Below are 23,571 nucleotides of genomic sequence, written 5' to 3'. Positions count from 1 at the left end.
TTATTGGGGAAGCCTTTTTCTTTAGTTTTGCCAGCAGGGTACAGACTCGTACTAGTATACATGGCGCTGAAAAAATAAAATTGAGATTGTTTTGTTTCGCGACCTTTTTCTAAGATGTGTGGTACAGATAATACGGAGGTAAGAAATAATGTAGCTAGCGTACGGCACGCAATTACAATACTATGACTGTAACAAGAAATAGCGAATTGAAGCACACAAATATTGACAGTATTGCGAGAAAACCACAAAAGACCAATTTCGTACACCTACATAGGGCACATATTACACCCGTAACGCTCATAAAAAAAACATTATATACTCGGGCTTTATACACGACAATGCACAGAACACAAATTGATATCGAAACATAAATATCAAGGCACAGCACCCACACAGAAGTGACTCATTGGTTATAAGATTCTATTTAATTTGTAGCAATGTTTCCGCGTTTCTTTTAAAAGTTTGGTGTGCTGAGTTGAAATTCATCAGGTGCCCTATTTTTTTCTTGTTTATGGCGGTTCAACGTCGCAAAGCGACTCAGGCTATGCTAGACGCCATAGTGAAGGGCTTCGGAAATTTCGACCACCTGGGGTTCTTTAACGTGCACTGACATCGCCAGTACTGGGCCCATAGAATTTCGCCGCAACTGAAATTCTACCGCCGCGGCCAGGATTGAACCTGCGTCCATCGGGTCCGCAGCTGAGCGCCATAGCCACTGAGCCACCGCGGTTCAGTGGCTAGGGCCACTGATTTCGATAGACTGGAGTAAAAATGTGTTCCAAAAGCTGGTTCTTACCTTAGGAGTATGCGTAATATTCAGTCGGAAATAGCCTGACCGACACAGACAAGTTCTGTATCCATTTCAGCAAAAAGGCAATCTTCTCTGAAATCATCATATTCCAGTAGATTTGTGTTAAACTTTCGTAATTCCCGCTAAAATTTATTTTCCTTTGGAGTTTTGACCTTGATTTTGAAGGTTACTGGACAATGATCGCTGAAAGAAAAAAAAAGGAAAATATAACCTATTAAATCAGTGCATCTTTTCCACCGTTGGAGTAGCAAAGACTAGCGCTCAGGCAGACTGGAAATCTCTTTCACGCGCTTGTGCGACAGGGTTCCTCGGCTAAACTTCCAGCTTCACGGATATGGTCCGCTGGTTTCCCCGGTGTGACACCTTTGGGCCGTACCTGAGACAATAGACAATTCCGTTTCGCCAGCTGCGTCTGTCTGCGTCCTCTGCTGTTGTTCTTTCCATTGGCGCTTCTTTACTTGGACGAAGCAACACGAGTGTCCACTCTGCTGTGCAAACACTCCTTCTAGAAACGCAGCGACTCCCCTTCCCGCTCTCAGTCAGTGCGAAATTCAAACGTTACATCCGTTTTATTCGATTTTGAACATAAACCGTTATCCTGTCTTCGATGTTCGAGTTAAGAGGACCCCTGTCGTTGCGTCATCCAATCTGTCCGCTTATACCCTGTTACTACTCCTTTTCCCCCTATAAACGCACCTGTTTCCAGCAATTCACCGCCTGTGTCTTGACCACTCCGTCTTAGTAGGGCCCCCTTTATTAGGGACCGAACGACCGACCGACCGAATCAGTGGATACGTACGCCCTGTCAAGTCGGGCGTAGATGGGAGCCTGTGAATGGGTGAAGCGAACGCATTCATTAACAATGTCATTGAACACAACTGTATTTGCATCTCGGAGGCTTAGAACAAAACTATACTTGCATCGTAGAGGCTTATAGGGTAACATTTTAGAAGGAAAATAGCTCGAAAAGACGAGACGAAGAAGAAGGAGACACACAGGCGCTGACTAGCATTTTATTGTATTTAATGTGGAGTCACATACATAGAAAGAACAACAGGTGAGGTAGAACAGATAATAAAGGAGAAGTAACAACGCCAACAACAGGTATATTTATCCTATCACGCATAAAATACAATCAGTTGCTAGGCAGCGCTAGTGTGTGCTAGCTCCTTCTTCGTCTCGTCTTTTCGCTCTTTTTCTTCGAAGATATTCAGCCACCAACTGACCCTGCAAAATACTTTGATGAAGTTATCAGAGAACTCAATTTAGAATCAGAAGAGACCTCAAGTATGGTGCTCACCCTCAACAGCGTGAACCCCTGACACTCAATCCAAGCGTTCCATGCGGGCCGTGCTTTCGATTACTTTGGCGACGTCGCCGCATGCCTCCGATCTGGAGGAACGCTCGACCGAGAACGCAAGGTTGGCGGACAGATCGCAGAAGCCTTGTCTAGCGGCTCCTCAAAGCTCCTGTTGGATGTCGTTTCTGCTGAAGGACGAATCGCAACATAAAAGCGTAACAACGATTCATTCGATTAGCGAAGGCAGCAGATGAGCATACCAACGCTGCGCTAGTCTCGGTAGTGGAAGGAAGAAAGCCGCTCTTCCCAACCGGGCAGCCTGTTTTTGTAGACACCGTCGATGACGCTTGCCTCGGGTGACGCAGCGGTGGCGCTGTGTTTTATCGGTAACGCAGTCCAACGTGTGGCCGTGTTACTCGGCCGGATGATAATAGGGTCTACTGTAAGGTATCTGGAAAGGCCTGTGGGGGATGTCGTCGCGAAGAAAAGCGTGCGTACACTTTGCCAGACCCTTGAAGACGAAAGGGGGCAGTCTTACAGTGGTCAGTTGCATTCGACTGCCGAAAGGCAGCGATGGTGCGTCGGAGCCAGGCGACGAAATCGGTGGGATCTGAGGTTGCGGTGGTGGAGGGCGGTGATGCAAGAAATTCGCCCGGGAGACGGAGTGGTTCCCCGTAGAGGAGCTCTATGGGTGTAGCCTGAATATCCGGCTTGAAGTTGGCGCGAAGACCTAGACAGCTTGACTGGGCCTAGGGGCCTACAGGCAGCATCACGCAGTGGACTTCATAGCACAATCAAAATAATATGAAGATAAACCTTATACTTAGAGCAAATGCACTGCTTACACTTCCTAAAGCATGATTCTGCCGCGAACATTTGCAGTGTTTCAAATCTGTTTCAAATTTTTCAAATCTGCCGCCACACAACTTTACTGCTCTGTTTGCTACGCAACACGTCACTGGATTTATTTCGATTGATCGCAGCCAGGCAGCGCTCATTCTACGTTGTTCCGGAATGTTTTAGTAACTTTGCACGCTTTATCTCGAAATTTCGCTATCAGCTTTTAATTGAGCACGGCCGACAGCAGAGCCATTCTGTTCGACGACCGCCGAGCACTCTTGTCGCTTCGCCGCTGCCGAGTGATTCAGTCCATTTTGGGTGCAAGTCAGCCCAATAAACAGTTTTCTTTTAGAAGACCTCTTGTCTGTCTTCATCGCTGCTTCGAATGCCGTCACCACTGCGTGACATCTGGTAGAGAGGTGCTGGGTAGCCTTCCATGTTCCGGACGCCCCCTTCAAGTCGTGAAGCCAGCTCTCAGCGCTTCGCACCCGAGGACGAGCCAGCAGCTCAGCGAGCCAGCCGACGTCCTGCAGGGAGAGGAGCCTTAGTTCGGGACCCTGCCGGACCGCACCAGGCAGTGAAAAGACGCTGCTACGAGCACCGCCACCTCGCTGAAGGTGTCGACACCGACCATACTGCAGCAGCCGCGGATGCCGCCAACTTTCAATGGATCCCTAGGCGAAGACCCTGAAGAATAGTTGGACCAATTTGAGCGCGTGGCGTCGTTCAACAAGTGGGATGATGCGGCAAAAATTGGGCACGTGTTTATCTCATTGGATGGCTCCGCACGCACGTGGTACGAAAACTACAAGTCGTTCCTTACGACATTGGAGCTATTCAAGAGATAACTATTGAAGGTATTCACCAGTGTCGTGAGGAAAGAAAGAGCCGAACGACTCCTGTAGTCCAGGATCCAGCTTCCAAATGAGCCCGTCCGCGGTTACATCGAGGAGATGAAGCGCCTATTTCGCCGCGCCGACCCCGAGATGACCGAGGAAAAGAAAGTCCAGTTTTTAATGCGCGGCGTAAAAGAACATCTCTTTGGCAGCCTCGTCCACCAGCCGCCAAAAACAGTCGAGGAATTCATGCAAGAAGCCTGCACGATTGAGAAGACCCTCGACGTCCGAGCTCGGCAGTACAATCGCCCTTCCTCTGCCTGTGCAATCCGTTCAGACACGACAGCCACAACCAGCGACAGCTTGCGGGAACTTATCCGCGAAATCGTCCGAGAGTAGCTACGCCGATTACTGCCATCCTCGCCACCGCCACAAGCGTCAACTGTGATGGATGTGGTACGGGAAGAAGTGCTACAGGCACTTGGCACCCCGACGGCCACAGAACTCCAGGCCATGACCGACACCACTGCAGTAAGGACTCCTCAGCCCCATCGACAACCCCTGCATCCTGCCTGACATGAACAACTTGTTCCCGAACGCCGCCTCCCTGCCCCCGCCTGCCCAGCCTACGATCGACGCTCAAGCCCCAGGAACTGCGACGCCTCGAGGACTTCCGACAACCGGCCGTTGTGCCTCCATTTCGGTGAGGCCGGCCATATTCTTTGTCACTGCCCGTACCGACGTATCGGTCTTCGAGGATTTGCCGTTAACGCCCTACGACCACGCTTCGGCCAACGTCCGCAGGAAATCGACGAGTACCTGCGTCGAGAGGAGCACACGCCGAACCGCTTTTCGCGCTCACCACAGCTATGCCGCAACTGCGCTGCCGCGGTACGAGGAAGGTCTCCCAGCCCCCGTAGGGGAAACTAAAGACAGCACCCTCTGGAGGTGAGGTTGCTCACGAACGAAACGCCTAAGATCCTCCACCGACGACGCCCCATGAAGGCGCTGCACCCGCGACTCCGCATGAAGAACCGACACTCGCCGCACCGACGCCACACACAATGACAACCAGAACCACGACGCAAAGTGCCTTCAAAACGACGACTCCACCCAGAAAAGCTTGGACCACACGCCCCACCCGCGACTCTCATACGCGACGAAGCCGTGACCCGGCGCCGAGAGCGACATGCAATGCACCTCTGACTTTGAAGTGACTATCGACGGCCGGAAAGTTACCGCTCTAGTCGACACAGGAGCTGATTACTCGGTGATGAATGGAACATTCGCTGCGCATCTGAGAAAAGTGACAACGCCTTGGGACGGCCCACAAATTCGCACCGCAGGGGGCCACCTCATTACGCCATCAGGACGATGCACAGCGCGAGCGTCTGTCAAAGGACATACCTATCCTGCGACCTTTGTTGTGGTACCGCAACGATCCCGCGAAGTGATCTTGGGTATGGGTTTCCTTAATGAGCATCAGACGATCATTGACCTGCGATCCAAGCTCATCACGCTTTCGACGGACGAAGCCATCGCTTCGATGAAAACTCAGGAAAATCGCGTTGCCCTGAGTGTTCTGGAGGAAGAAGTGAGCGTCCCACACCCGTTCAAGCGTTATCATGACCGAAGGCGCCACGAAAGCCATCAACGCTGAAGTCATCATCGAGGGGAACATGCAGTTGCTTCTATACCGAGGAATCAGCATCGCAAGAGACATCGCCTATTTCCGCAATGGCCAGGCCGAAGTACTGCTGACTAACTTCAGCCAAGAATACCGGCACAATAACAGAGGAACAACGATTGCTATCGTCGACGAAATATCCGACGTACGAGACTCCATCGCCCTCTCCGACCCCTCCGCAGAAGATTCGCCTGACCAAGAGAACTCGCCCGCTTTCGACATCAACCCAGCCCTGCCCCGGAACAGATAAGACCAGATCCGCAATCTGCTTCGAAGCTTTAGTGAGTGTTTTGCGACATTGCCGAAGGTCCGACAAACGCCAATTGCCAAGTATCTCATTATAACGGACCAGCACGTCCGACCTCTCCGTCAAAGCCCCTACCGCGTGTAACCGCGAGAACGACAAGCCATCCAGGACCAAGTCGAAAAAATTCTTCGAGACGATGTCATCCAGCCTTCAAACAGCCCATGGGTGGCACCAGTTGTTCTAGTGAGTAAGACGGCGCACTTCGATTCTGCGTTGATTACCGCCGCTTGAACAACATAGCAAACAAGGAAGTCCACCCTCTCCCCCGCATCGACGACACACTGTACCGCCTCTGCAACACCAAATATTTCTCATCGATGGACCTCAAGAGCGGCTACTGTCAAATTGAGGTCGACGAAAGAGATCGCCAGAAGACAGCATTCATCACTCCGTATGGGCTCTTTGAATTCAAGGTGAAGCCATTTGGTCTCTGTTCGGCACCAGCGACGTTTCAGCGAGTAATGGATACAGTGCTGGCTGGCCTGAAGTGGCAGATGTGTCTGGTATATTTAGACGACGTCGTTGTCTTCACCTCGAACTTCGAAGAGCACCTCAAAAGACTTCTAGACGCCATCAAGTCGTCTGGCCTAACCATGAAAGCAGAGAAGTGCCACTTTGCCTACGAAGAGCTGCTGTTTCTAGGCCACATCGTTAGCAAGGACCGAGTACGCCCAGACACGCAGAAAACAGCTGCTATTGAACAGTTTCCTCCGCCGGCCGATAAGAAAGCAGTGCGCAGATTTTTCGGACTGTGCGCATATTACCGACGATTTGTGAAAAACTTTTCGCGCATCGCCGAGACCCTGACCGAACTGAAGAACGCAGACGTGCCGTTTAAATGGGAAGCGCCGCAAGCAGAAGCCTTCAAGGAACTTCAGCGTCGTATACAGTCCCCATCGATCCACACGCATTTTGATGAAAACGCCGATACTGAAGTTCATACCGACGCAAGCAGCGTGGGCCTAGCTGCCGTTCTCGTTCAAAAAAGCGACGGGCTGGAGAAAGTCATCGCATACGCTAGCCGCTCTCTTTACAAGGCCGAGGCTAACTATTCGAAAACTGAGGAGTGCCTTGCCATCATCTGGGCTACGTCAAAATGCCGCCCCCCCTCCCCCCCCCCCCCCCCCCTGTACGGACGACCGTTCAAGGTGGTCAGCGATCACCACGCGCTGTGCTGGCTTACCAAATTGAAGGACTCCTCTGGCCGACTTGCTCAATGGAGTCTGCGTCTCCAGGAGTTTGACGTCACCGTCGTTTACAAGTCCGAACGCAAGCATTCTGACGCCGATTGCCTCTCACGAGCCCCTGTAGATACACCGCCGCCGTACGGCGATGAAGACGCTTTCATGGGACGCATCAGCCCCACCTCTTTTGCTCAGCAGCAACGCTCGGACCCCTACCTAAAACGCCTCATCGAGTACCTGAAAGGCAAGGTTTCTTCATTCCTCGCTTCATTCAAGCGAGGACTGTCTTACTTCTGTGTGCAGAATTAAGTCCCTGTGAAGAACTTTGAAGCGAGCAAAACAGCCTACGTCCTTGTTGTACCTGCTTGTCTCTGCGAAGAAGTTCTACACACTTCACACGACGAGCCGACAGCTGGACATCTCGGATTTATTCACACCCTCCGACGCATTCAAGACAAGTATTACTGGCCCCGACAGTCTGCCGATGTCGCACATTATGTGAAAACCTGCCGAGATTGTCAGCGACGAAAGACCCCTCACACACGACCAGCCGGATTTCTGAACCCCATTGAACCTCCCTCAAGGCCCTTTCAGCAGATCGGCATGGACAAGTGCTTGGCAATTTTTCAACGTCAACGTATGGAAATAAGTGGATCATCACAGGGACCAACTACCTGATCCGCTACGCCGATGCGAAAGCCCTACCGAACGGAACAGCAGCATAAGTCGCCAAATTTTTCGTGGAGTGCAATCTTCTTCGACCCGGCGCCCCCGATGTGCTCATAACGGACAGAGGAACAGCATTCACGGCGGAACTAACGCAAGCCATCCTGCGCTACAGCCAAACCAGCCACCGGAGGACAACTGCATACAATTCGCAGACCAACGGACCGACCGGGCGCCTGAACAAAACCATCGCCGATATGATCGCCATCAGAAAGCATCGACTGGACACGTGGACACGACTGTGCCGGCTTCCGTTATAAAAGGACTCTGCCTACACCATCGAGCTTCAATTCGGCTGCGGTGCGCATAAGCGACGGACCTACCTGCTCTTTACTCTGTGCAGTTGAGAAAGTATCATGTTTCTTATAATTCTGTAAATAAGTTACTGATTGCGCACTGCTGCCGAACACAGCAACATTTCTTCTATTTTGTTGTGCATTGCTTTCTTTGCTGAGATTTAAGTGTGCTATTGAGCCACTGTGCCGCGATAACGCGATGTCATGAGTAAGGAAATGAAAGATCTTGCGAAAACTGTGGAAGATATGAAACGCGAGCTCAGAGCTGACCTAAGGGCATTAAAGGAAAGCGTCAAATATTGTAGCGACAGCTGCGATGGAGTAAACGAACTCCGGAAAGAATTGAAAGAGCTGCGCAAAGAACTTCAAGATTCACACAAAGTGAATTGAAGAACTAAGAGGAGAGAACCATAGCCTGAGTGAGAAGCTAGAAGAACTCGAAAAATACCAGAGGTCGAACAACCTGGAGATACGGGGTGTTCCAGAAAGCGGAGATGTATGTGAAGTTGTCAAGAAAATCGGAACCTTAGTTGGTGAGCCAATCGCAGATTCAGACAGACATTTATCACCGAGTGCCTACGTTTAAAAAGCAAGAAAAAAACATTGTTGTTCGCTTCGTGCAACGAACAAAGAAGGACAAAATCCTGCAAAAGGCAAGATAACGGATGCTCAACACAGAATATCTGGAATACGATGGAGACAGCAAACCAGTATACATAAACGAGCATTTAACCACCTTCAACAAAGAACTGCTTCGCTCTGCGATCGTTCAAAAGAAACAAAACGGCTGGAAATTTGTGTGGAATCGTGGCGGAAGAATACTTGCAAGGAAGGACGAAGAAGCTGACGTATACGCACCACCAGCTTATCTGATGTAAAAAAATTTCAAACTGAATCAAGACATAAAGAAAAACATCAACAATGGCACTATCTATGGCTGAGGATACGAATGTAAATTGTTATTATGGCACGGAAGATTTTAAATCAAGGTTTGGAAATGTCAGGGGAAAATTCACAAGACTACATTAAAACACTACAAGTATCAAAAACAAGATAGATGACTTCAAAATACTTCTTAGTTCTCTCGCAATGAAATTTCGTGCCCTAGCACTTACTGAAACTTGGCTGTCTGAAGTGGATTTACCGCCCCACATAGATGGCTACAAACGTATGAGTTTAAGAACACAGGGGAAGAGAGAAGGAGGTGTTGCGCTCTATCTGATGAACAGTTTGCACCTCCAATCTATAGATTATTGGACAAGGCTGGATGACGACGTTGAAAGCCTTTTTGTCAGGGTCTCAAATTTTTCAATTGTCGTTTTGTACAGACCGCCAGCGGGTGATATATCAAAATTTTTAAATTTTCTAGATGATGAGCTCTTACTGCTTCAGTCCTCAACTTCGTTCATCCTAATCCTTGGTGATGTAAATATAGATACAATATCAAGCAATGCAAAGCAATAGAATTTCAAAATGTCCTGAATCTTCATGCCTGTAGCGATGCCATACGACTGCCCACCAGGATTACTCGCGACACCGCTGCCGCCATAGATTTTTGCATCACGAACACGTATTGTAGCCATGTTACTTCGGGTGTTATAATCAATGATATTAGTGATCACATGCCAACTTTTTACCTCACTTCAGCAATAGAAGGCGATTTATATCCTAGAAAGTTTATGTACAGTGTAACCAGGAGAGCCTTCAGAGATTCAGAGCACTTATTGAGCTAGAATTTTAGGAAGATGTATATGAAGAAACCAACGCCAATGTGGCCTATAACGCCTTCTTGATGAAGTTTTCCAAACGTTATAATGCAGCCTTCCTATTGCAAGAATGTCACGCAAGGAGTAAGAAAATAAAGAAACCATGAATCACTCGTGAATTGTACAAGAGAATAAGGCAAAATAACAAAAACTACCACGAATTTATAATTATGGTGCAAAGATTTAAGCGAACTTGTGGAGTTCAGGAAGCTTAGAAATCGAATTCCGATTTAAGAAAGGCGAAGAACACCTATTATCAAAATAGGTTCATGAATGTTCAATGTGATTCTATGAAAGAATGGGACATCATCAACGAAGTAATGGGTAAAAGACGTCCCCAACAAGACATGATAGACATTTGCAAAGACGGCGCTCGGGTTCCAGTAACAGAAGTTGCTGAAGAAATGAACAGAAATTTATTTACCATAGGCTCATGTGAAGAGGCTCAAGCAGAAAAAGGCAGTCTAATATGAGAGAAGCAACTCGAATCTTTTATGCTTGTACCAACAACACCTACTGAAATATATGAAATAATTTAGTCATCGAATTGTGTGGCTGCTGGAGTAGATGGCATAAAAGTCCCACCCATAAAATACGTTGCAAGTACAATAAGCCCGATATTGTGCGATATCATAAATAAGATGCTCCAGACTGGAGAATTTCCTGAGGAACTAAATATTGCTAAGGTAACTCCTGTGTATAAGGGTGGCAGAGAAACCGATGTTAACAACTATAAGCCTATTTCGGTTCTACCAGTGTTTTCAAAAATATTCGAACATGCCGTATACGTCAGGCTCCCGAGCTTCTTTGAAAAGCATCATATAATTAGTAGTGCTCATTATGGGTTTCTGAAGAATAAGTCAGCAGAACAGGCACTCGTCAATATCAAGGATGAAATAATTGAAAATATTAAAGATAAGTTCCTGACACTTGGTCTCTTTCTAGGTTTAGGAAAAGCTTTTGACACTGTGCAGCACGATATACTGCTCAATAAATTGCAAGCTTATGGAGTAAGAGGAGTTCCTTTAGGTATAATTAGAACATATCTTTTTAGCGGATCTCAATGCGTATCTGTAAACCGTATGTTTATCTAGCAGAATGACAGTTCTGCATGGCGCTCCCCAGAGATCCATTTTAGGATCACTGCTATTCCTGGTGTACATTAATGATATAACAAGAATACCCGGTTCTCCCGAATTAATAATGTATGCCGACGATACAAATGTTTTTTCAAGGCCCAGACAAATGAATCCCTGGAGAAAGCAGTCAACACTTACCTTTCTAATCTCTCTACATGGCTACGAATGAATCGGCTAGCACTAGATACTAGTAAAACTAAATACGTCATTTTTAAGCCAATCAATAAGAAGCACTCATACGAAATGAATATAAAGTTTGAAAACATCCTGCTCACAGAAGTAAGTGAACAAAAATTTCTGGGAATATGGATTTCTGAGGATCTTTCTTGGACATGTCATATCCTTAAGCTCACCAATAATCTCTCCCGAGTAGTGGGTAGCATATGTAAAATACAGAATCTATTGCCGACGTGGCTAAAAATGAAATTGCATCACTCCTTATTCTATTCCAAGTTATGTTATGGTATCTTGACATGGGGTACAACGACATATTCTAACTACAACATGTTATTGCTCCTAGAAAAAAGAATGTTAAGAATGTGCGAAAACTTCCACGGAAACATCAGAAATTTACCGACAGAACCACTTTTAATAAAATATGCTATGCTCCGGGCCGACCAGGTATACTATTTCAAATTACTACTATGGATTCAGAAACACAAACTTTATCCTACGTCCTCAGGTAATTCATCTCGCTATTCAATCCGAAATCCTACACTTAGACTGCCAGCTTTAAGTACAAACTACGGGCGACAAACGTCAAACTTACAAACAATTAAGATGTTCAACAGAACAGATATCAATGTTGATTTCAACAAAGGATTTGCTGTTTTACAAAAAAGAATGCAATAAAATTTTCGTTTCTGGCAGTATTTCCTTTCCTTTCTGAAGACATTGTGTGATTTCGTGTGCATGTAGTTTCCTAACAAGAAGCAAATGTTCATTTTGTACTACATACTCTAATCACTGAATTGCATTTGCATGTGTTTTTCATGTGATTTCGTTTTTTTTACTTTCTTTTTCTGATGAGCAAATATTTGTTTGGCTCACAAGTGCAATACCGCTTGCCGAATTATAGTAATTAAATTCTTGTGCTGAATTTGTATTGGGGGGCCGAGGCCCCGTCAGGCGTTGTTACGCCTTTATCTTCGCCCCTCCCCCCTTAGACTTATGCTAAGAAACAAATAAAGGAGAAAAAAACGTATGTCAATGCCGAACACAAAAACTGGGATGCCATCCTGCCTTACGTCGTCTCCGCCTACAACACCTTAGTGCAGGAGACCACTCAGATGACGCCTTTTAAGCTCGTCCATGGCAGGGAGGCCACGACCACGTTAGACGCCATGCTGCCCAACGTTACAGAAAAAAAGAACGTCGACGTTGCTGCCTACGTTCAACGCGCAGAAGAAGCTCGAAGGCTTGCCCGATTACGGATCAAAGATCAGCAGCGATCCAACGCCAGACGCTACAACCTACGAAGACGCAACGCGGAATACAATCCAGGAGACCAAGTCTGGGTTTGGACGCCCATTCGACGCCGTGGATTGAGTGAAAAGCTTTTGCGCCGCTATTACGGCCTGTACAAGATTCTTCGTCGGCTAGGTGAACTGGATTATGAAGCCATCCCTGACGCAATGACTGCATCCCAGCGACGCCGCGTACGACCAGAAGTTGTCCATGTAGTCCGTCTGAAGCCGTATTATGCGCGCTAAAGAACGCTGCATTTCCTTACTCTATTTTCGCAAGATCCGTTTTATCTCTTACTAGTCGCATTATTTGTTTTAATGCATCGGGTCGATGCTTCTTTGAGAGGGGAGTAATGCCGCGAAAATGTGCAGTGTTTGTTCGTTCTTCAAATCTGCCGCCACACCACTTTATCGCTTTCTTTGCGACGCATGACGCGACTAGATTTATCGCAGCCAGGCAGAGCTGATTATAGGTTGTTCCGGAATGTACTAGTAACTCTGCACGCTTTATCTCGAAAGTTCGCTATCAGCTTTAAATTGAGCACGGCCGACAGCCTCCGGCATCCTGTTCGACAACCGCCGAGCACGCCTGTCGCTTTGCCGCCGCCGAGTGATTCAGCCCAATAAACATTTTCCTTTTGGAAGACCTTTTGTCCGTTTTCATCGCTCCTTCCACTTCCGTCACCACTACGTGACAATACGCACAGCAGATGTCAAAAATGAATATAAACATGAAGCTTATACAAATAGCAAATGCAGTATTTACACTTACTGAAGAGTTATAAAGTAATATTACAATATAATATATTTTATTTCAATATATTTAAAAACCAAAACAAGCTAGCACATTATGATGCAAACAAAAGGTAATCGAATAAAGACCAATCAGTTGTCCGTCGGTCAAGTAGTGGTGTCAGTTCTTATTGCCAGTGCCATTTATTTGGATCGCAGTAATATTCATTGCCTCATCAGAAAATTTGTTAATTCGTGTTTAAATGTGTTAAGCTGGGCAGTAAAGTCAATGTTGTTTTTAAGTTTATTATACAGTGATGGTATGTGGTAGTCAAGAGTGTACCGGCCATAAGTTGTTCGCTCACGCGGCACTGGTTTAAGTTCCCTACGTAAGCTGTAAGCATGCAAAGGAGGGTGTGTATTATTTGGAAGGTTATGTTTTTGCACATAGAGAGACACTTTGTAATCATATAATTTATTTGCTTTAAGCATATTATGTTTAGTAAACAAGGGTTCATATATAGCTGGCTAGGGTTTCTATAAAAGTTTTCAAGAATTCGTAACACTTTCTTTGTAGTCGCTCCCGTTTATTATAATTATTGATGGTTGTAACTCCCGAAACTAAAATGCAATATGAAGGACGAGAGTAGAAATTAGCAAAATATATTGCTTTTTTGAGCCTCACTGGAAGTAATTCGCTAAGCTTATAGAGACAGCCAACTGTTATGCTTAATTCTATCGCTAGCTTGCTAACATGCGTGTTCCGCGACATCGTTTCTTCGGACCAGACGCCTAAAAATTTTTCTAATGTCACACGCTGCAAAGCTATACCTTGAAAATTTAGATCTAGCTCAGTGTCACCGGCTTTGTTATGTGGCCTGAAAATAATATACTTTGTCTTTTTAACGTTCAAGGTTAATCTGTTTTTATGCAACCACTCTTTAAGTTTGATCAAATAACTATTTATTTATGACAGTGTTCAATTGGGTTACGGTTTGTGCGGAGAAAAAAATATTTGTGTCATCAGCGTACATGACCAGTTTCGGGGAAAGAGGCAAATTGCACATGTCATTAATATACAGAATGAACAACAGAGGTCCCAGGATCGACCCCTGAGGTACATCATGTTTTTCCGTTGTAATCGAACAAGTCAGGTCGCCAACTTTTACACACTCTTTTCTGTCTGAGAGATAACTTTAGGTAAGATCAAATGGCAACGCCTCCTATGCCATAATCTTGCAACTTTGAGAGTACTATATTATGATTTACACAGTCAAATGCTTTCCTGAGGTAAATGAAAGCGCCTACAGTGAATTGTTAGTTATCAATGTTCTTAAGTATTTCATCTTTGATTTGTAGTAAGGCCATTTCAACTGAATTTATTTTCTGGAAGCCATACTGCGAATCGCTGATAGCATAGTATTTAGTAAGAAAATTTGTAAGTTGAGCATTGAGAGTTGTAAGTTGAGTTACCGGACGTGCTCTTGCCGACTTTTTCAATAAACATTTCATCGGATCTTCTGCACACGCTAGCAGTTACATAACTAGCGAAGATATAGGACACTCACGGGCTGAAAGTATATTTCTTCAGCCAACAGATCAGGCAGAAGTATACAGAACGTTTATGTCCCTGAACAATAGTAAAGCGCTTGATATTGATAATATCCAAATTAAACCCATTAAGTATATTTTAGGGTACATAACTGCTCCACTTACATATATTTTCAACCTATCTATTAAATCGGGAGAATTTCCCGCTGCAATGAAGAAGTCTAGAGTGTCAGTTATATATAAAGGAGGCGATAAAAACTTACCAAAAAATTATCGTCCAATATCAATAATACCTACGTTTGCTAAAGGTTTCGAAAAGATATTGCACTATCGTTTTAACCAATTCTTTGAGAAGAATCATCTCATTTCTGATGCACAATTCGGCTTCAGAAAAGGACGTTCAACTGAGCTAGCTTTATTGGGGTTAAAGGAACACGTGCTGCAAAACATACAAATGAAACTAATAACCCTTGGCCTCTTTATAAACTTTAGTAAGGCTTTTGATTCCCTTGATCATGGTATCCTAACTCATAAGCTCTCAGTCTATGGGATTCGTGGCAACCCTTTATCTTTAATAAAATCTTACTTAGCTGACAGGCAACAGTGTGTATATATTCGAAACCACCAATCATCTCTACTACCTATAATCAGAGGCGTACCTCAGGGAAGTGTACTAGGCCCTCTGCTATTTATTGTCTATTTAAACAGTATTGTGAACATTTACCAAGGTTTAAAATTCGTTATTTACGCTGATGACTGCACGATTTTGTTCTCTGGTCCTGATGTGAATGAACTAGTCACCAAGTGTAAGCAACTTCTTAATCGGCTTCGTGAATGGTCTGATATTATTCTACTAAAAATTAATCCCGCAAAAACGAAAGTTATGTTATTTTGTGCAAGAAACAAGAATTTCCGTCTAGAAAAAAAGATCATTTGTGGTGGTGAAGAAATTGAAATTGTTCATGAACACACCATACTAGGTGTAACATTTTCTTCACACCTTACATGGGATTCGCATGTTGAGAAGATAATAAAAAACCTCTCGTTGGTAACAGGTGCAATTGCTCGTTGCCGCGCGTTCCTTCCTGGTAAAATAAAGCTACAAATATATAATGCATTATTTGTCTCGCAAATAAGCTATTGCTCATTAGTCTGGTTGACAACAACTAAGACCAACCTAGAAAAAATTTACCTTCTGCAAAAGAAAGCTATACGTCACATTGCCAATCTTGATTACCTAAACCACACACGGCAAGCTTTTGAAACGTTCAGTGTGTTAAAAATTCAAAGTATGTATGAATTCCGAATATTGCTTTCATTTCATCTGTCGTCATCCTTTAGGTCTATGATAGAAGGCACTGCGCTACTGAAACAGAACGATCACACAGTTAATACTCGCAACACAGACACTTGGTTAGTTCCCCATTTTCGCACTGACTATAAGTTCCAAGCACTACAGCACAATCTTCCAGTAATTTTAAATAGATATAAAAACATAAATAACCCTACTAAGAAAGCATTGCGTGAATTATTTCTTCAAAAATAATTCCTGACGTGTAATTCGCGCCCAAGTACAGCTGCTCTCTTGTATCTTATGTAAATATGTTTTCTGGTTTTTCCATTGTAATTTATTGATGATTTTGTGCTTTCTGGCTGTCCTGTTTTTTGTGAAAACGGTAACCTGACTATGTGTTCGTTTTCTTGTGTGTGTATGTAAATGTTCTCAACAAAGTCTGCTTCTAAGCCTTGTAACGGCTGCCTGGGCCTCGTCAAGCTGTATACCTACAGCTTTAAGTCCAGGCAGCCGCCAGAATTTTCTGGAAAATAAATGGAATTGAATTCAATTGAATTGAACATTCTCAAAAACCTTAGAAAATGCCGGCAACACGGATATCGGGCGATAGTTTGATATATCACTAACACTTACACCTTTGTGGACCGGGGTTATACGCGCTTCTTTAAGGTCACAAGGAAAGATATCAGTTTCAATCATTTGATTGATTATAAATGCGAGTGGTATGACTACAATCGGTGCTATATGTTTAATAGGGACACAGCTCAGGTCATCCAGTCCAGCAGCAACATTCTTTCCAATTCTGGCAATGATGCTGATGACTTCTTGGGAAATAACGGGGGAGAATATAACTACTCTCAAACCTTGGACGAAGTATTGAAAATGAATTAGCACAGTCTCTGTTTGAGGACATGTATTCGCCAACGTTAGAAAAGAACTTGTTCATTGTATCTAACGCCTCTATATCAGTCTTCCCATCATCAAAAGCTGCAATATAAAGAGGGGACTTAGCATTAAGGTTATTGGATAAATTATTGATTTCTTTCCATAGATTTCTTGGGTTGTTATATATTTCAGCAAGAAGACACTGATAGCAGTACATTTTCGTCTTCCTTAAATCCGACATTTAATTTGTTACGAAATGCCTTGAATTGTTTTAGTTGAATAGTATCACGTGATTGCTGGAAAGCGTGGTACATTTTGTTTTTTACTTTTATTCTCTTATGCAAGGTGGTCGTAATCCAAGGCTTGCGTATTTTTTTCCTTCGGTTAAAATTTTGCACTGAGGAAAATGTTTCTCATAGCAGGCCTTAAATTTACTGAGGAAAAGACGGTACGATTGAGTAGGATCGCATTTGGCATAGATACTTTCGCAGTTAATATCTTCTATCGCAGTGTAAAAGTTTTCGAGCTAAGCAGAGCTTATGTCAAGATAAGTAGAGCTATAAGGGACTATCTGTTTGGCAATCGCTGTCGGGAAACATGTAAAAACCGGGAGGTGGTCACTGATATCCAGAGAAAGCACACCTGATAAGCACTTGTCACAAGGTACATTGGTAACGCAGCTATCCAGAAGTGTGGCACTGGTATCGGTAACACGGGTGGGCAAGGAAATTATATATTGTTACGAGTAATTCGAAGGAGAACCTCCGGAGACGAAACGCAAAACTGTATGGGTCCCTAAGAGGTCCGAGGGCGCGAGCGGGAGAGCAACATCTTCTTTCTCCACGGATGCAGGCGCTTTTTCTTCTTCCACAGTGGAATGTATCACTGCCCCCTCTTCTGCGGCATCGCCACGATGCGGCTAGGAGAGAAATATCAGCAAAATACAGCTGTAGTGAACCGCTGTCCAGTCAGGGAGTCTATCGTGGTAAGGCTTCATGCGAACAATGTGCACGACTTCAGTACCGTGCGACCGGCGCGATGAGCAAGCCGCTTGGACGAGAGTAACTGCATACGTCACATCACTGATGCGGCGCACTATTTCGTAAGGGCCGAAGTATCAGAGCAGCAACTTTTCAGAAAGGCCGCGGCGACAAACAGGTGTCCACACCCACACCAAGTCGCCAGGCGCGTAACTAACGAAGCGGCATCTGAGGTTGTACCTAGCGGCGTCAGTCTCCTGTTGGCAGTTAATTCGCAGGCGTGCCATTTGACGCGCTTCCTCAGCACGCTGAACGAAGGTGTCTGCGTCGAAGTCAGCGTCAGAGTCGCAGTAGGGGTCAACGGGCCACATAGCAACCAACGGAGTGGTCACTTGCCGACCGAAGACAAGCTGAAAGGGGGTCAGTCGGGTTGTCTCCTGCAGGGCGGTGTTGTAGGCAAACGTTACGTACGGAAGAATGGTAACCCAAGTTCGATGCTCGACGTCAACATACATAGAAAGCATGTCGTCTAAAGTGCGATTGAGTCGCTCTACCAATCCGTTTGTCTGTGGGTGATAGGCCGTAGCACGTCGATGGCTGGTGTGCGTCAGAGTCATCACGGACTGGGTTAAGCGGGCAGTGAAAGCAGTTCCCCGGTCAGTAACAACAATGGCGGGGCTCCATTACACAGTACAATTTTGTGTACGAAGAACTGCGCCACTTCAGCAGCAGTGCCTTTGACAAGAGACGTGGTCTCAGCGTACCGTGTCAGGTAGTCGGTGGCAACGACGATCCGACGCTTTCCAGATGAAGACTTCAGAAAAGGGCCAAGGAGGTCCATGCCCACTCGGTGAAAAGGGGTCTTCGGTGGTTCGACGGGGTGAATAAATCCGGCTGGTTTCAACGGAGGAGACTTACGACGCTGGCAGTCGGGGCATGTTTTTACGTAAGCCCGCACTGATGGGAGTAACCTGGGCCAATAATACTTCTGCTTAATGCGCGCGAGTGTACGACTTACTCCGAAATGGCCGGCGGAGAGTGCATCATGACAGACACTCAAACTCTCTGGCCGCAGCTGTGATGGTACGACAAGCATGAACGATTCTCTGTTTCTGGAAAAATTGCGCTTGTATAGAACACTAGATTGTAAAGTGAAGGTGCGGAGCCCGCGACGAAAAACATGCGGGATGCGAGCGTCGACGCCTTCGAGATAATCGATAAGCGGCGTGAACTCCACGTCCGCCCGCTGAAGCTGTGCCATTTGCGTGGTACTAATAGCGCCCAGGAAAAGAAAATCATCGGCGGGTTCCTCGGGACCGATTGTGATAGGCGCACGCGACAAACAATCCGCATCCTGATGCTTACGGAACGACTTGTAGACCACTGTTAAGTCGTATTCTTGCAAGCGTAAGCTCCATCTAGCCAAGCGTCCTGAGGGGTCTTTGAGGCTCGCCAGCCAGCATAAGGAGTGGTGGTCGCTTACCACACGGAAGGGTCGCCGTAGAGGTACGGCCGGAACTTGCTGATGGCCCATATCACTGCAAGGCACTCTTTCTCCGTCGTAGAATAATTGGTCTCAGCACGCGTAAGTGTTCGCCTGTCATAACTGATGACCCGTTCTGCACCGTCTTGCCACTGGATCAGTACCGCACCAAGGCCGACATTGCTGGCATCAGTGTGGATGTCCGTGGCAGCGTGTTCATCGAAATGGGCGAGTATCGGAGTACGTTGGAGACGGTTGCGAAGCTCGACAAATGCAGCCTCTTGGTCGCTTCCCCACACGAAGGGCGTGTCGTCTCGAGTCAGTGAGTTTAAGGGTTCGGCGATTCGCGAGAAATCTTGAAGAAAGCGTCGATAATACGAGCACAGACCCAAAAACAGGCGAACGGCTTTCTTGTCACTTGGGCGTGGAAAACCTGAGACGGCAGCGGTCTTGTCAGGGTCCGGGCAAACACCCTGTGCGCTGACAACGTTACCAAGAAAGCGAAGTTCTTCAAAGCCAAAATATCATTTCTCGGCTTTGATGGTGAGTTGTGAAGATTTGAGTGCTTGTAGCACAATGCGCAACCGCTCCATGTGTTGATCAAATGTGGTCGAAAATATAACGACATCGTCCAGGTACACCAGGCAGGACTGCCACATCAAGCCGGAGAGAACGGTGTCCATCGTGCGTTGCAACGTGGCCGGTGCTGAGCACAGACCAAATGGGAGCACCTTAAACTCATAGAGGCCGTCAGGCGTCACGAAAGCTGTCTTCTCCCGGTCTCTTTCGTCCACTTCGATCTGCCAGTACCCACTTTTAAGATCTAAGGACGAGAAGTATCGGGCGTCCCGCAATCGGTCGATCGCGTCGTCTATCCTGGGCAGTGGGTAAACGTCCTTTTTGGTCACGTTATTAAGTTTTCGATAGTCAACAAAGAAACGCAGAGTGTTGTCCTTTTTTTATACGAACCACAGGCGATGCCCATGGGCTTGTGGACGGCGGAATGGCATTGTCCGCAAGCATTTCGGCAACTTGATTTTGAATGGCTTCTCGATCCATCGGCGAAACACGGTAGGGGCGCTGGCAGACGGGTCGCATAGTCGCACCAGTCATGATACGGCGCTTGGCGAGTAGAGTGCGGCCGACCTTCGAACACGTAGCGAAACAGTCCGCAGTGTCTGCCAAGACGTCCGACAGAAGATCCTTCTGAACATATGGGAAGGCCAGATTTATTTTGACTGACTGAAGAGCGTGGTGTGGGCCAGCATTCTCTGGAGTGGGTCCTCCCACGGTGCACAAACCTGGGACCTTAGCAACGTCGTGAAGGAAGGCAATAGCCGTGCCTCTGACGAGGTGCTGATATTCGTTGGAAAAGTTGGTCAGGAGGACGTTGGTACTGCTGTCACGTAGTTGGACGAGACCTCGGGCAACAAGGCCCCGCTCAAGCAGCAGTGGAGTATGGTCATCTTCCAGGCCCTCGTAGTCGTGGATTAGGTCGTTCCGCAATAGCACCAGGACACTGCACCGCGGCGGCACCGTGCCGTCATTCCGGAAAATGCGCAGAGCGTTGCTGCAAGGATCTCGGCAGTCAAAGCGGACCACGGCTTGTTTGGTCGAGAACGTGAGACGTGCGTCTGTAAAGTCAATCACAGCAGCCTGCAGAAAGTCTATCCCCAGAATGAGGTCTTTGGAACACTCAGAGAGCACGAAAAACTCACCAACGTACGTGTAACCACAAATTCCAACCCTGCCGTGCACTTGCCAACAGGGGAAATTAACTGGCCACCAGCGGTGCGCATGGGGGTCCCCGTCCATGGTGTCAGAACCATTTGAAGGTCTCCAGCAAAGGCACGGCTCATAACGGAATAATCAGAGCTGGTATCGAGTAGCGCGGTAACCTCAGTGCCATCAATTGTCACCCGCAAATCGGATGCAGCGTATCCGGTACTGTTGCTGTTTACATTATACTTGTTGGTTTACATATTGCTGTTTACATCAGACTTGTTGGTTGCCACTCTGTGGCAAATGTCAACATCTTCCTGAGTTACCGGCTCCTCTACCTTTTCACAAATCTTCTGCAAAGTTTCAAAACATCTCCGCTATCAGGCACACTCCAAAATTTCAAGGTTATTGGCCTGTGAATACTGTTCCAATTTTGTGATTCGCATGCGCAGATTCTGATTTTCTGCAGCGAGTTCTTGGTTGCAGTTGCGCGGTGCGGCAAGTTCCTCACGTAGAGCCTTTATTCCTGCGGAGAGTGTGTTGACACTGTCACAAGATTCACTGCAATATTCTACACTACGTTTGAAGGAACGAAGTTCAGCACGAATTTCCCGTTTGAAATCATGAAGCGTCTCTCTAAGCTTCTTCCCGTTTGACATGACAAATAACTAATTGAAGACTCTAGGACTTATCTTTGGCAGCAGTGCGCGCAACAACAGTAAGAAAATAAAAAATGAGGAAAATGGCCCTCACTTGTACGAGAAAAGAACTTGGATGAGCCTTGTGAAAACCGCACGCACTGCTCCCAAACTGAGGAGAGCGCGCGAAAGTGTCCCGTATATGTAGGCGCGGTCAGTGGCTTGGTAGGACACGGCGCAGGCGCGGCAACGTCGACGTTCACCAGCTGATCCCAGAGGATAACGGTGCAACGATGGTCGTCGTAGTCGATGCCTTAGCTTGTCAGACACCTTCTTTCTCTGCGCAGCTTGTACCCACGCAGAAGCCAACGGATCTCGCCAAAGAAAGTATGCGCTCCACCCCTGTACGAGACAAGAACATGGATCAGCGTTGTGAAAACCGCGCGCACTGCTGCCAAACTGTAGAGAGGTATGATAAATTTTGCCGCTTGTGGAGTTCGCTGACATCTCCGCGAACTTGTTGGTCTTGTGTTTGCAAGGAACGCCGCTCCAGTGGAGTCGGAAGCCGCCAACAAAAGGCCCCGTCCCGTCCCTGGCTTCTCTTCATGCGGCCGACGTCCTTGTTTACTCCACGCCGTCCCGGGCATAACCAGTCTTGAGAAGCCTAACCATGTACAGCTGTCGACATGTGTTCGTTGTCAAGGGGTTGGCGAGGTTTCGGGGGCGCACGAGATACGGCTGAGTATTAGCCGAGTGACCGGAAACCCACTATTCCCGTAACGACTGTCTTTTCTTTCGGTGTGCTCTGTAAACAACTTGAGCTTTTGTCTCGTCGGCATATGTTTGTCGCGTGTGCGAAAAAGATAGGAAAGTGGTAACGGCTGGGCCGTGGGTGCCGTAGGAGAGGGTGGTCGCGTTTGCGCTGTTTGTGTATTTGATTGCAACCACTCCTTTCCCAAATGTTTAATCAGCACTCTTTCCCCAATCTGTGATTAGTTGGCGGAAACCTTATTTTCCTTTCCCTGACCGTTGATTGGTGAGGTGTGTCGCTTGTAATCTTATTGGTGGCTTGTCCCCGCTACGGGCGGAGACAGAGGGTTTAAAAACAAGCGCGCCGGTTTGAACGAGGGCTAAATTCGTCTGATACACGGTTTAGTCATGTAAATAGCTTTCTCCTTGCTTTGTTTCTTCTTGTTTTATTTATGTTGTAAATAAATAGTTAGCCTTCTCCTTTCTTCGAGTAACGTGAATGTTTGCGAGTTAAACCACCGGGTCATCAAGAAACCCCGATTTCATCATCAGCAAGGTGTTTCCTTTCATCGCCACCTGAAGGGGGAAACTCAACTCCGCTCTTGTACGATCACGTTGGTATGTTTCGATCAGCGCACATAAGCGTATGCGAAAAGCCACGCAAGTACGTTTAGCACTTTTCATTGCATGATGTGTCATAAGCTGGAGCATGAGGTCCTGCGTGATCGCGAAGCATGTTTGCAAGAAAACAGCCCTTCTCGGTAATTGCCCGAGTTGCAGCGCTACTTGGTCTTCGTTTCTGGCATGCATGACAATGGCGGGCAAAGGATACCATAAAGCACGTGGTACCGACTGCGAGCACGCCTAACTGCGTCCCTCACAAGTAGAGTGCAAGCGAGCGCTATTTTGAGACCTGAACCGCTGCGTCTTTCAAACCACTGAGTTGTCAGCAACCGATTCGTTCAGGGGTTAAACTGACAAACTGTCGGATAAAACACTGCAAAGAGATATTGGGAGCTATTAAATGTATCGCTAGCTGGCAACGCACTGCACGGTGGGTGGGTAAACGGACGGCGAGTGCTCATCTGCTCAGCCGAGAGAAGGCCAAAGCTTCATGTCACTGCTGTCCTGCAGTAAGAACATGCTGGCTTGTACAGAGTGTCAAATACTTGACTTTA

The sequence above is a fragment of the Amblyomma americanum genome, chromosome 4 (genome assembly GCF_052857255.1).
Source record: "Amblyomma americanum isolate KBUSLIRL-KWMA chromosome 4, ASM5285725v1, whole genome shotgun sequence".
In the NCBI taxonomy this organism is placed as follows: Eukaryota; Metazoa; Arthropoda; class Arachnida; order Ixodida; family Ixodidae; genus Amblyomma; species Amblyomma americanum.
The sequence above is the reverse complement of the archived record's forward strand: the minus strand, read 5'-3'. Positions refer to the sequence as shown.